The sequence below is a fragment of the Lactuca saligna genome, chromosome 8 (genome assembly GCF_052625555.1).
Source record: "Lactuca saligna cultivar CGN05327 chromosome 8, ASM5262555v1, whole genome shotgun sequence".
Classification (NCBI taxonomy): domain Eukaryota; kingdom Viridiplantae; phylum Streptophyta; class Magnoliopsida; order Asterales; family Asteraceae; genus Lactuca; species Lactuca saligna.
Window position 1 is genome coordinate 149,782,550 of NC_136424.1, and position 13,651 is coordinate 149,796,200.

A 13,651-nucleotide genomic window follows, 5' to 3' on the forward strand; every position below is an offset into this window, starting at 1 on the left:
CTATTTAACTGAAATAGCATTAAAATGCAACATATCTTGACAAATTCAAGAAATGAAAATCATATGTCATAAACCAAAATAACCAACATTACATTCAAATGCTAAAACGGAAAGTATATCAGCAAGTAATTTCTAAATGAACAACAGGTTATCATAAAGATTGAGAATGAAAATAACCTTTCAGTAACTTGGCCTCCAGTATTCCACCTTCCACCTCCACCTCCAGGCTCTGATGATGCTCATCCATCCTTTAAAGGATACAATAGTATTAGTCACAGATGATATATAAAATTTAAAACAAAGGAATAGAAAAAAATGTTTTAACCATAAATATTATTTCCCACCTTGAGAACTCCCAGACTTACTTACCAAATCAATTGTCTTAGTAGAATCTTGTCCATCCCTATGGAGAAGCAAAAAAATGCTAGGATAATGTTTATGTTGTATCAAATAAAATATAAAGTACATAGTTTTAACCACTATACCTAATGGAAACACCAGAGCCTTTTCCTTTAACCTTAGCAAGATACTCAGCTTGAACTGCAAACATAATATTATACAAAAAGTTCACCTCCTAAATCCCCAAAAAATACAAAATACGATTAAAAAATATAACCTGTAAGAATCTTGTTCTTTTGCCTCTCGAAGTGATCAAAGAATAAAAAATTGTTTTTTAAGGCTCATTTGTTTTAAACAAACAGAACATATATAAATACCACACAACAGTGCGAATGCTAACAACACTAATCTCAACACCAATGAAGCTTTTGTGGGAGGTATGTAAAGAAAGTGTATCATATGCATACATTTATTAACACAAATGTGAAATGGTATAAAGAGGTAAAGAATTATGTTTTGGGTAAATTACACGGATGGTCCCTGTGGTTTGGGGTAACCTGCACGCCTAGTCCCTGAGCAAGATTTTTAACTCGGGTGATCCCTAATGTTAAAATTCGTAACCCACATGGTCCCTCATTTAACATTCCGTCTGTTTTGTGGTTAGAAACCCCCCACGTGAAAAGCACGTTGGGGGTACTTTTGTCTTTTCATATCACCCAGTCTTTAAATATGGTTTATTCGTCTTCCTCCGTCATTTCTTTCTCAATCGCAGTGTTCTCCTCCCACCTTTCTTGTCACAGCCGATTAAAAATGGTGAAATGCAATTGTGGTGCGATATGCGTTATACGAACTTCAACTACGAAAAGAAACCCAGGTAGGGCATTTTATGCTTGCCTATTAGAGGTATGACCTTGTATTGTTTTGGGGGATTTTCTATTTTAACCCTAGTATGTGTATGTGCTAATCGAAGCCATTGACAGTACAGGGACCAAGGTCTGGCTTTATTAAGTGGGTAGATGATGAAAAGCATGGTGATGAGGCGGAGATAAAAAATGAGGGGATTGAAGTCCGAATTCAAGAACTTGAGGTCCAAAATCGGAATCTGAAGACATTGTTAATAATCAGTTGGGTTTTGTTTTTTGGGATAATTGTTTACAAGTTGTAGTGTTAGGTTTAAGATCAATTGATGTAGTTGTTGTTGTTTATAATGCTTTGTAATGAATGTTATTTGTATCAATGGTACCCTTGTATCAATGCATTGTAATGAATCTTATTGGTATACCCTTTTATCAATGAAAATGATATTTTGTTGAACTTCATTGTATTTTACAATTTGTGAGGTATACTGGGACCATCCATGTAAAACTACAATGTTAAAAGAAATCACAAGATTACATTGTTTGTAAAAAAAATGAGCAAAATAGGTGACCAAAATAAAAGCAATGCCAAAAGCAATCAAAAGATTACATTGTTTGTCAAAGGCAAAGTACATTGCTAAAACTAGATACTATAATTACAACATTGTTTTTCAAAAGCAATCAACACAACCATGACAACATATAACCTAGTTCAAATTAAGACTATGTTTGTCAACATCAACCAAAACAATACATAAGCACCTAAAAGCCACATTTATGGGACACCTTTCCCTTTTTTGCTAACACCTGCCTTCACTTTTGCACTTCCAGCACCACCAGCCTTCACTTTTGCACTTCCATCCTTCACTTTTGCACATCCAGCACCACCAGCCTTCACATTCGCAATTCCATCCTTCACTTTTGCACTTCTAGCACCACCAACATTCCTTAAAGTTTGTGATCCACCAGCCTTCACTTTAGCACTTCCAGCACCACCAGCCTTCTGTCCCTTGCAAGTCCTTGCATTATGACCACTTTTGTTACACTTAGAACATGTCACTGACATTTGTGCTCTTGACAATTGGTTACCTTTCACCAAATCCTCAACCTCCATGGTAGATCTCCTTCTTTTTTTCTTTGGTCTTCCAATGGGCACATGGTGTTTTGGAGGGAGTAAGGTTGTAGGGAATGTAGACTTCTCCCACATGTTCCTTCCATTGATTGGCTGAATTGTAAAAGAGTACATATTCTTCCATGTTTCTAACCAATATGTTCGATTCACCCAATCTTCTGGTATCTTATCAATCTCTTTGTTCTTCAACATCTCCCACATAGTTGCTATTGCATGTGCACATGGTATCCCTATTAGTTCCCACCTTCTACATGAACATGTCTGTTGGCCCATATCTACCACGAACTGTTCCATAAGATTTTTACTGACTTGATATTTCCCATTACCATAGAAAACAGACCTTAATTGTGTAGCCTCTTTCTTCAATTTTCCAACCCATATGGTAGCTGTGGGAGTCAAGGGGCATGTAGCTTTATCAATTTCCTTTTGAACAGTTACAACTTTCTTCATTAAGTACTCTCTAATGTACTCCAAACATGTAATGATTGGTACATCACGACCTTCAACAATCTTGCTATTCAGATATTCACACATATTGTTAAGCATAGCATCTGTATGAGCTCTACCTGATAAATCAATAATAATGCATCAGTCTTTGTTACAAACTAATGATCTAACATTAAAATCTACCTGTAAAGTGTGAACGAGACCAATGTTGAGGAGGAATGTTTTTAAGCCACTCATACGCATCATTATTAAGTTTTCTTACTTCCTCCATTGATCGTTGAAACTGTTGAACAGTAGATGCTTTTGCACAATCCCATAGCAGGTCTTTGAATTGCTTTCCCCTCCAACTAGCTTTCATGTTTTCATGGATATGACGAAGACAATAACGATGCTTAGCGCATGGAAACAACTTGGCTATAGCAGGTAACACTCCCTATACATGGAAAATATGTATTAAAAGTATACCATATATAATGTATTAAATGTAAATGTAAACAACTTCGAATTAATACCTTTTTCCTGTCTGTCATAAATGTAAAATTTGAGTTGGTTCCTAAACCTAAATCATCCCCTAGACAAGTTAGAAACCAACTCCATGAGTTGGTACTCTCAGATTCCACAACAGCATAATCCAATGGATATGTTGCATTGTTACCATCAATTCCCTACATAAGTAGATATTTCACAATTAACCTAAAATACAAATTTTTATAATATAACTCAATGGATATAAATGTAGTTCATATGAAGAAAGGTTACCACAGCTGAAAGTATTTGTCCTGGGTATGGACCCTTCATAAAAGCACCATCGAGACCAAGAAAGTCTCTTCTTCCAGCAGCAAATCCCTTTTTTAAAGCACCAAGACAGATGTAAATGCGCTTGAAAGTTCTAGTTTATGCATTTGGATTTGGTTCACTCTCTACATCAATCTTCACCGTCGTGTCTGGGTTATGTTTTTAAAGTTCTAGAACATAATCTCTCAATAAAGCATACTAACCAACATAATCCCCTCGCACCTGATTGAGAGCTTCAGTTCTAGCCCTAAACACCTTCATCTTGGAAAGTCCCACTTGGTAATCACGTTGTAGTTGTTCTTGTAAAGTACTAATTGGAATAGTTGGGTTAGATTCCACCTGACTTGCAATTTGTTTGGCGAGAAACTTATAAGTACAAGCTTTAACATTCCGCGTTTGGAGACACCGGTGTTCTTTGTTGTAAGATTTGACCATCCAGTTTATGTCACATTTCCATTTACTAGCATAGAAGCTCCACGGGCATTTTTATTCATCTTCATTGTTGACTTCTTGTTGACCTTCCCCATTATTGTCTAAGTTTCCCAGTTTTGGTATTGTCCCCTACACACAACTCTTACCCTATTCTTGTTATTTTTTTCAAATTCAAGTTCCCTTCTTGTCTCAATAGCATGGAGTTTAACTCTTTCTTTAAACTCTTGGGCTGTATTAAAGGTTTGAAGGATATAAAATGGTTCAGCAACATTTGCTTCATCATTCTCGTGAGCTCTTTGGATAGCTTTTATGGTCTTCTTTCATTGGGCAACTGGTCCTTCATCCGAAGATGAGCCTGACATAAGAACCTCGTTATTTAGTACTTCATTAAGCTCCCCAACTTCATTCTCTTCTTCTACCACATTACCATTCTTACCTCCAACCCAATCTGCATCCATATCAATGTTATCATTGAAATCATTCATGTCAACTTCTACATCATCTAAGATGTTGTCATTTTCAACAAAAAAGTCTATGTCATCGGACTCACTAGATTCATAACCACTATCATCCCCAAATTTGTCCCCGCTTCCAAATTCATCTTCATTTATGTCCTCAAATTTGTCCCCACTTTCAAATTCAGCCCATTGATCTTTTCCATCCTTGTTACCATCCTCAAATTCAACTTCATTTGTGTGGTCAATTTTGACCCCAATTTCAAAATCAGCACATGGATTTTCTTCCTTGTTATTATCCCCGTTATCAATAACAGTTAACTCCATATTGTCATTTCCAGTGAGGTCCACTACATTAGCCTCTTTAGAAGCATCTCCAACAACATTTTTTTCACTAGTATCATACCAATCTAAGAAAAGCCTACGAGAACATGTTGGAGGTTTAATAATTTCATTTATTTGAATTTTTATTGATTTGGGGACATTGTGTACGTATGTGTAACAGCCCGGAATTTCCAGGTATTTATTATTGGTGTTTTTTTTAGATTTGTGAGTGGACTCGGCGAGTTGGAGCTCGAACTCACCGAGTAGGATCGCGATTTGGGACACAAGTTCGCGTCCGGACTTAGTGAGTCCATGCTGTGTAATGAAACCCTAATTCCCAAGGTTTGAGACTTATTTAAAGGGCCTTATGGCTGTCATTTGTGCTCACCAATCCATAGAGAGAAACCCTAGAGTGCTTGAGCATTTTGAGAGAGAAAGGAAGCCATTCTTGACCTTTGTGGTGTTGTTTAGCAAGAAGAAGGAGGTCCTAGCCAAGAGGAAGCAAAGGAGGTTGCTATACTGTGGATTTGAAGCTTAGATCATCGAACTTGAGGTATCATTTCAGCTCATCTTCTGTTTTATGAAGTATATTTGGATTTAGGGTTTCTTTTGGCCTTTGTTGGGTTGATTTGATGCCCAAATAGTCCCTTTCTAGTGATAAGGCTTTGGATCTGGATCCATAGAGGTCCAGAGAGCCTCACTCATCAAGCTTTATGAAGAGAAATGTAGGTTATGACCTTGAGTGGTGGTATTTGGGGCTAAATCATCATATATGGTCATATAGATGTTGTATGTACATCAAGATAGCAACTTTACGTGATAAATAAGCTTGGAAGGACTGGATCTACGAGTTAGTGGAATAGATCTGACCTCAGGAGTGAGTTTGAGTCGTTGCATGGCATGGACTCGTCGAGTCCAAGAACAGACTCGGCGAGTAGCATGAAGACTGCCCAGCACCACTCAGCGAGTGGTCTTGTCGAGTTGAGCGATTGACTCAGTGAGTCAAGGAGAGTCAGAGTGGGTTGATAGGTGGACTGAGTCAAGCTGAGACTCAACGAGTTGTTCTTGAGACTCGGCGAGTTGAGTCGTGGGAGCCCCACAACTCATGCCAGGTGGAACTCGTCGAGTTAGGAGAATACTCGACGTGTCAAGTGAGGATTCCAGGGAAATCAGTGTATGCGCTTAGACTCGCCGAGTCGTTATAGTGCACTCGTCGAGTCCGGTCAAAGTTGACCATTGACCATTGACCAGTGTTGACCTATGTTGACTTGTTAAGTGATAGTCAACCTTAGTTGGGAAAGTGTTAATTAGAGATGTATTGTGTTATAGGAGGACTATAGCTCGGGAGATCGAGCACTAGTGATTTTAGGGATTTACGAATTACCGAGACACCCGAGGTGAGTCTTCTCAGTATACTTTACCTTGAGTAGGTAACTAGAGTTATGTGATACAGTGCTTGTATGCTATATTTGTGTTATGTGTTGTGCTGCATTATTCTTTGTGATTTATGATGTGCATGTTTACAGAGTTAGAACCTAAGGGTTCACAGAGTTTGGGTGCACGGACCCACAGAGTTATAGCCTCGAGTGGCTAATATGTGTTATATGTGGTATTTTGGGGAACTCCCTAAGCTTTGTGCTTACAGTGTTTGGTGTTATTTGTTTCAGGTACTAGTGACGACCGTGGAAAAGCGTCAGCTTGATCCGTACACACGCATGGGATTTATGATTTTGATATCTTGGGATTTTGTATTAATTGGATTGAATGTTCAAATATGGTTGTTTTATGAATATTAAGTGAATGATGTTTTATAAAAATTTGAAAATTTTGTTTTGAAATTTACGGTGTTACAAGTTGGTATCAGAGCCTTGGTTTGAGGGATTCGGGTACACCTTCGGGAGTATTTGAACTCAAACTGAGGATTTGGAAAATATTTTCAAAAGAAAACCAAATTTTTCTAAAAGTAAAAGATTTTTAGAGAAATTCAGAGAAGAAACGTGTGTACGATCAGTCAGCGCCCGAACGGTGATTTTCCAAAATACCCTTATATTATATGTTTATGAAAATTGATATGATGTATTCTCTTGCTAGAGTAGGCTAGGTATTCCTATTAGGACTAGAGTGCCCTGATTTGTGATGCCTTAGCCTAGGGAGAGGTGAGCTGCTATAAGATGCTTGAGAGTGAATAGGTAGCAGCGAGGAGCTTATGAGAGATCTGTTAGAGAGTGATAGAGTACTTGGAAATTGGGATCCGAAGAGGAGGATTTAGGGTGTATACTGAAACGCTGTGGACAGCAATATTGGGCCCGTACTACTAAAAGCACCGGGGCGGTATACGCTCCAAGTAAGAATCTTCGGAATGCCAAGGATCAAGGAGGGATGAGTTGTCGAGTGTGAGTATGCTCGAGCGGATTCTAATTTATCATATGTTGTATTTAAGAGGTTGATCATGGTGAGGACACGTCATATGCCGAAGGGCATCGGGGCTAGTGATCAGGAGATCCGTCAGATCATTCACGAGGAGGTGGTTGCGGTCATCAGGGCAGAGATACCATAGATGTTCGGGTCTATTAAGACTGCGTTGATTGAGACTTTCGACGAGCGTTATGCTGCTCTTTCTGAGGCTGCTATTGCGGTGGCCACCGCAGCTGTTGCTGCTGCGAGGCCGCAGGGTGGTGATGCGTTGCTATTTCGGGAGTTCAGCAACACGAAACCACCAGAGTTTGATGGGACCCAGGACCCGGTGGCAGCTATGAGATGGATTTCTGACATAGAGGGGTTTTTCTTCACTTTCTCATCTCCTGAGCATTTGAGAGTATGGTTCGCGCTGAACCAGCTTCGCTTGGGAGCAAAGGACTGGTGGAAGTTTGTCACAACACACTTTTTGCCTGCTGAGCTTGCGGCAGTGACCTGGGAGAGGTTCACTGCCATGTTCCGAGATGAGTACGTTCCCCAGGTGGAGAGGGAGCATTTGGCCCAGGAGTTTCTGACCCTCAAGCAGGGCACTGAGTCTGTTACGGTGATTACCAGGATGTTTCACGAGAGGGCAATATTCTGCCCTGAGCACGTGTCCACTGAGCAGGCACGTATGAGCCGGTATTTGAGTATCTTGAGGCGATACATTCGGGAGTTCGTGGCGAACTCCTCATATCGGACATTTGCTGAGCTTCAGGAAAATGCCCGAAAGAGGGAGATCGAGCTGGAGACTCAGGCTAGGGAGGAGGCTGAGTCTCAGGGGAGGCATCGGCGACCGACACAATTCCAGCCAGCAGCCAAGTGGGCCAAGCCCGCTGATCCCAAATCAGGGAGCCAGAAGGGCCGCACTTGTGGAAAGTGCGGCAAGGGTCATGATGGAGTATGTAGAGCTGGATCTTGCTACAAATGTGGCAAGGAGGGGAATATGGCCAAGGACTTCCCCAAGGGGTTTGCAGTGTGTTTCCACTGCAACCAGACCGGACACCGGAAGGCGAAGTATCCGCAGTTGCGAGGATCAACTCACGGAGCACCTTAGGGATCTGCCCCTGCCTCCATCAGAGCTACCGAGAATCGGCCAGTGAAGGCCGAGGCACCGAGGGCACGTGGGAGAGCGTTTCAGTTAACCGCGGAGGAGGTCCGCGCAGCGCCCGATGTCGTGGCTGGTATGTATTCTTTCGTGTATTTATTGTAATGTTGAGATATTATGCTTATATTAAAATATGCGCATGTACTTTTCTTGTGAATTCTATACCTGCCTTGGTATTATTTGACTCGGGTGTGAGTATGTCTTTCGTATCTTTGGCTTTTAGTCAGCACATCAGTGTTAGTCGTGAGGCGCTGAGTCGGCCTCTGAGAGTTTCCATAGCTAACGAAAAGGTGATATACGCCACGGAGGTGATCCGTGGGTGCGTACTCAAGATTTTCGGTGTTGAGTTCCTGATTAATTTGGTTCCTATTGCCATGGGGGATGGCTGTACCATTGTGGGCATGGACTGGTTGAGCAGGTTCGGTGCGGTTATCGACTGCGAGCGATAGCTAGTGACCATACGAGACCCTAGTGGGGGAGTTCTTACAGTGTAGAACGGAGGTACCCATTCTGGATCAGCATTTTGTTCGGCCGCTAGGGTGAAGCAGTGTCTACAGCAGGGTTGTAAGGGTTTTGTGGTGTATGTGTCAGATATGCGGGTTGATTCCAAGAGGTCAAGGTCGGTGGAGGAGGTTCCTATAGTGCGTGAGTTCCCAGATGTCTTCCCAGAGGAGTTGTCGGGTTTGCCTCCCGTGAGGCAAGTAGAGTTCAGTATCGATTTGGTCCCGGGGGCCGCGCCTATCGCTAAGGTGCCTTATCGTCTTGCACCTCCAGAGATGCAAGAGTTATCCTCCCAGCTTCAGGAGCTGCTGGGGAAAGGGTTTATTCGGCCGAGTAGCTCGCCGTGGGGAGTGCCTATTCTGTTTGTCAAGAAGAAGGATGGTTCACACCGGATGTGCATTGATTACCGGGAGTTGAACAAGCTGACGGTCAAGAACTGTTACCCATTACCGAGGATCGACGATTTGTTTGACCAGTTGCAGGGACCATCTTGGTTCTCCAAGATCGATTTGAGGTCTGGATACCATCAGGTGAGGGTGCGAGATGAGGACGTCCAATAGACAGCGTTTAGGACGCGTTATGGGCACTATGAGTTTGTGGTGATGCCTTTCGGCCTCACTAATTCCCTGGAAGTGTTCATGGATCTCATGAACCGGGTGTGCAGGCCGATGTTGGATCGGTCGGTGATTGTATTCATTGATGACATTTTGGTATATTCGAGATCTAGAGAGCAACATGAGGAGCATTTGTGGGAGATCCTCGGAGTTCTGAGGTTGGAGAGGCTTTATGCCAAATTCTCCAAGTGTGATTTCTGGTTGCGAGAGGTCCAGTTCCTAGGACATCTTGTTAACCAGGAGGGGATATTGGTCGACCCGTCCAAAGTTGAGGCGGTGATGAGTTGGGAGGTGCCGAGGTCACCCTTCGAGATCAGGAGTTTTCTAGTGTTGGCCGGTTATTATCGGAGATTTATCAGGGATTTCTCTAAGATCGCAGTGCCACTCACTAGGTTGACCCAGAAGGGTGTCGCTTTTTCATGGGGCCCCGAGCAGCAGGCCTCCTTCGAGAGGCTTCGCCAAAGGTTATGCGAGGCCCCGGTGTTAGCCCTCCCGGAGGGAATGGAGGACTTTGTAGTATACTGTGATGCATCGATCTTGGGGTTAGGAGCGGTGCTGATGCAGAGACGGCATGTGGATAGTGTGACAACCCGAAATTTCCATTTGTACGAACATTATCTATTCAATAGAAGCTAGTCCAGTTTCTGTAATTTTCAGACTTGTCCGAACAAGTTTGTGTACATTAGGGTTTTACATTTCTGGACATATCAGGAGAGTGGATGCTCCTGTAATTGTGAAACTTGAACATTGTAAGTTTCATGATTGCTATAGTCCGACTTCGGGAATAAAAATATTTTCTGTCAAAATATTCCAGGACTATAAATAGATTTCTGAATTTAATTAATTCATTATTCACAATTCCAACTAGAGAAAAGTCAATTTTCTCTGACGGATCTTCGGGTTTTCATCCCGGATTGTGAGTCTACTTTCCTAAACGTGTTTTAATACTTGTTATATGCTTTATAACATCAATTATATGTCTAAACTGCAAGATCCGAGAGTTTACCGCCCAAGAACGTTCTTGGGGAGTAAACTCCAAAACGGAGCCTAAAGGCTTCCTAGTCCCGATTCCTTGTTAGACAACTTGTTTACGGGTTAGTGTATAAACATTTGGGACTAAAAAGCAACCAAGAAACACAAGTTCTAGGAGTTTACGGCCAAGGAACTTCTTGGGCCATAAACCCCTTTTTAAGGGTCAAAAATGCCCTAACTCACCTCCTTAAGCCTAAGGACTTTACCCTTTAATGCTTGTGCTTATTTTGGACACCAAAACACTTCAAAATCAAAGGATTTTAGGAGTTTATGGCCAAGGAAGGATCTTGGGCCGTAAACCCCTTTTTCAAGGGCAAAGTATGCCCTAAACACCCCTAAGGCTTAAAGACAATTACCCTTGAACACCTAGCACTTGAATGAGGAACAAAAGACATCATAATCACTCCTTAAAAGGATTTTATGGCCAAGGAACATATCTTGGGCTGTAAAATCCAAGTGATGACATAAAAGTGTGCCTCTTGTCCTCTTTAGCCTTAGATAAAAGCATGGAAGCTATCCTACACATGCAAGGGCCTTAAAGGAATTAAAACCAACACCCCATAGGAGTTTACGGCCGTAAACTCTAGCGGATATGGTCCTTTGGCCGTAAACTCCCCAAAGGAGCATTCCAAGGCCTTAAACTACTTCAAGGATTGTTCCAACAAGGCTAGACTTATTCTAGGACCAAGATAAGACTTCAAAACACCCAAAACCTCCATGTGAGGAGTTCACGGCCGTAAACCCATGGGTTCATGGCCGTAAACTCCAATGGGTAGGGTTTGTTGGGTGGTGAACTCATATACAAGGCCATTTGTGCTTCAAACCCCTTTTGCCTTGTCCCGTATCAACTTAGATGCAACCATTAGGACCTATAACACTTATATAAAGTGTATACATGTTCCTAAGTGTTTTAACTTACTTTGTTAAGTTATTATTTGGCTAATTAGTTATATATATGCTTATTATATGATAACTAGGCTCGAACGTGTGAACAAGTCTCCGTTAGCCACTTAGCACGGTACCCGATACATCAATTCAATCTACTCACCACAAGTGAGTTTATACCCCTTTAATCAACCTTTTAAATACTTTTAAATGTTTTAAATACTTTATGGGGGGGAATACAAGTCAAATACTTATAGTTATTACATCAATCACATGTGATTGCATTAATCACATGTGATTAATAACTAGAAAACCAATGATAAACTCTTTCAAAATAACTTGTATTCTCAGGTCATCAGTAGATAGGTACCGAGGCCAGCTTTTGAGAAGATCGAGCGCATTCAAGACTCATCTTATTATTTTGATATACATTATTTTTGGTGTCTATACTGTACCGAACACGCTTGTGTTAAAATTATATATTTAATGCAATGGATGATGTTGTTTGCTTATTTACATTTACCGTGTTGTGATACTTACATGACGTCCTCCGCCCCAGAACGTTTCCGCCGTTCTTGGTTTTGGGGTGTGACAGATTGGTATCAGAGCATTGTTTATAGTGAATCAAGTATATCAACCCATAAAAGATATACTAAAGTATAAACCCATTTGGGATTAAAACACTCTGACCAAGAGTCTATACTTAAAATACTAAAATATTTAATTAAGTATACTAGTCTACATTCATACTAAAACCAGTGTCACAACAACAAGAACAAAAGTATTAAGATTGTTAAATATCACAGGTAAGCTCGGGGATATATGGTCAGTCCTGGGAATGGCATAGCCTGATCAACTATGCTAGTCCAAGGAGTGATTAGCATATGCCCTAGAATGGTTGTGATGTGTTAAGGAGTCTAAAAACTTACTAACAATACCACAAGAAGATCAATAGAACCTAAACTTAAAATACTATAGGTGTATTTTGTACTACCAACTACTTGTATTCTATATCTTTATACCTCTCTTCTCGCGTAGATTTAAATGGCTGGATTCCATCACGGCGACCCGTACTTTCCCAATGAAGGCAATGCAGGATCGCTCGAAGCAGAGTCTAACGATGAACACCCAATCCAGTTGGATAACCATCAAGCTGAAGGCTTCTCAGATGGATCAGACTCTGAGCCTGAAGTCAACAACCTACCTCCAGTAGGTCAAGCCCTGAACAACAACCCTCGACCAGCTTTTCTAGGTCCCACTCCCTTGTGGGTAGATAACTTGAATCGCTGGAGTGACGAACAGGGTCAACCCTTACCATACTTGGGGGACCGAACCTTTTACAACGTCAGCGATGGCGGCTCTGCTGACCGAGCTCTACCTGTCATTATCCGTAGAATAGCTCGTAATGTCGAGCAAGGTCGAGCAGCCATCGATCGAGTCGTGGAGATTGATGCCAACTCTGGTGTCAACACAGTCCGCATTCGCCGTCTCGAAGAAGACATGGAACGGACCCGGAGAACCAATGAAACCCTACAGCAACGTTTGGTTGCCTCTCAAGCAGAAGTCATGGAACTTCGAGCTTGTCAAAGGGCTCATGAACGACACCTTCAAGAGGTGGTACATCAAATGAGAGACCTCAGGGTTCTCCCGAGGAATACTCATCGCCGTTAGATGATGTCTAGTACATTATTATCTTTTGGGTTAAGGACTTGCCTTTAACATCTGTGCTCTAGGTAGCACTATCTGTAAAATATTCCTAACTTTCAGTACTCTAATTAGGAATCTAAGAACTGTCAAACTTTCTGTATGGTATGATGTAAGACCTACTGTTAGGTCAATTTTCATTGAACTCGTTACATCAGTAATACCAGTATTATTGACAACTACTTACTCTGTGGGAAGAATCTTTACATTTGGGTTTTCCTACACATCTTTCTGGTTGTGAACACAAACACCCATTCCATTGTTGGGCTACGGTTAGTCAATCCATGTGTCATTCGCACATTACTTGCAAATTGATTCTTACCACTTTTCTCATCTTTATAAACTTATAGTTGAAAGATGCCTCCTCACAAATCTACTCGGAATAACCCTACACCTCCACCACCTCCGGTCATTGATACAGCAGCCCTAAGTGTTGCCGTAGCTGCAGCAGTGGCAACTGCCATGGCACAGTATCACTCTACTGATGCCAGCAGAGGTGGAACCCCAGTTAACTCCATTCCGGTTGAAACTCCTGTGCGCTCGAGAGAGTGCTCTTACAAGGATTTCACCAA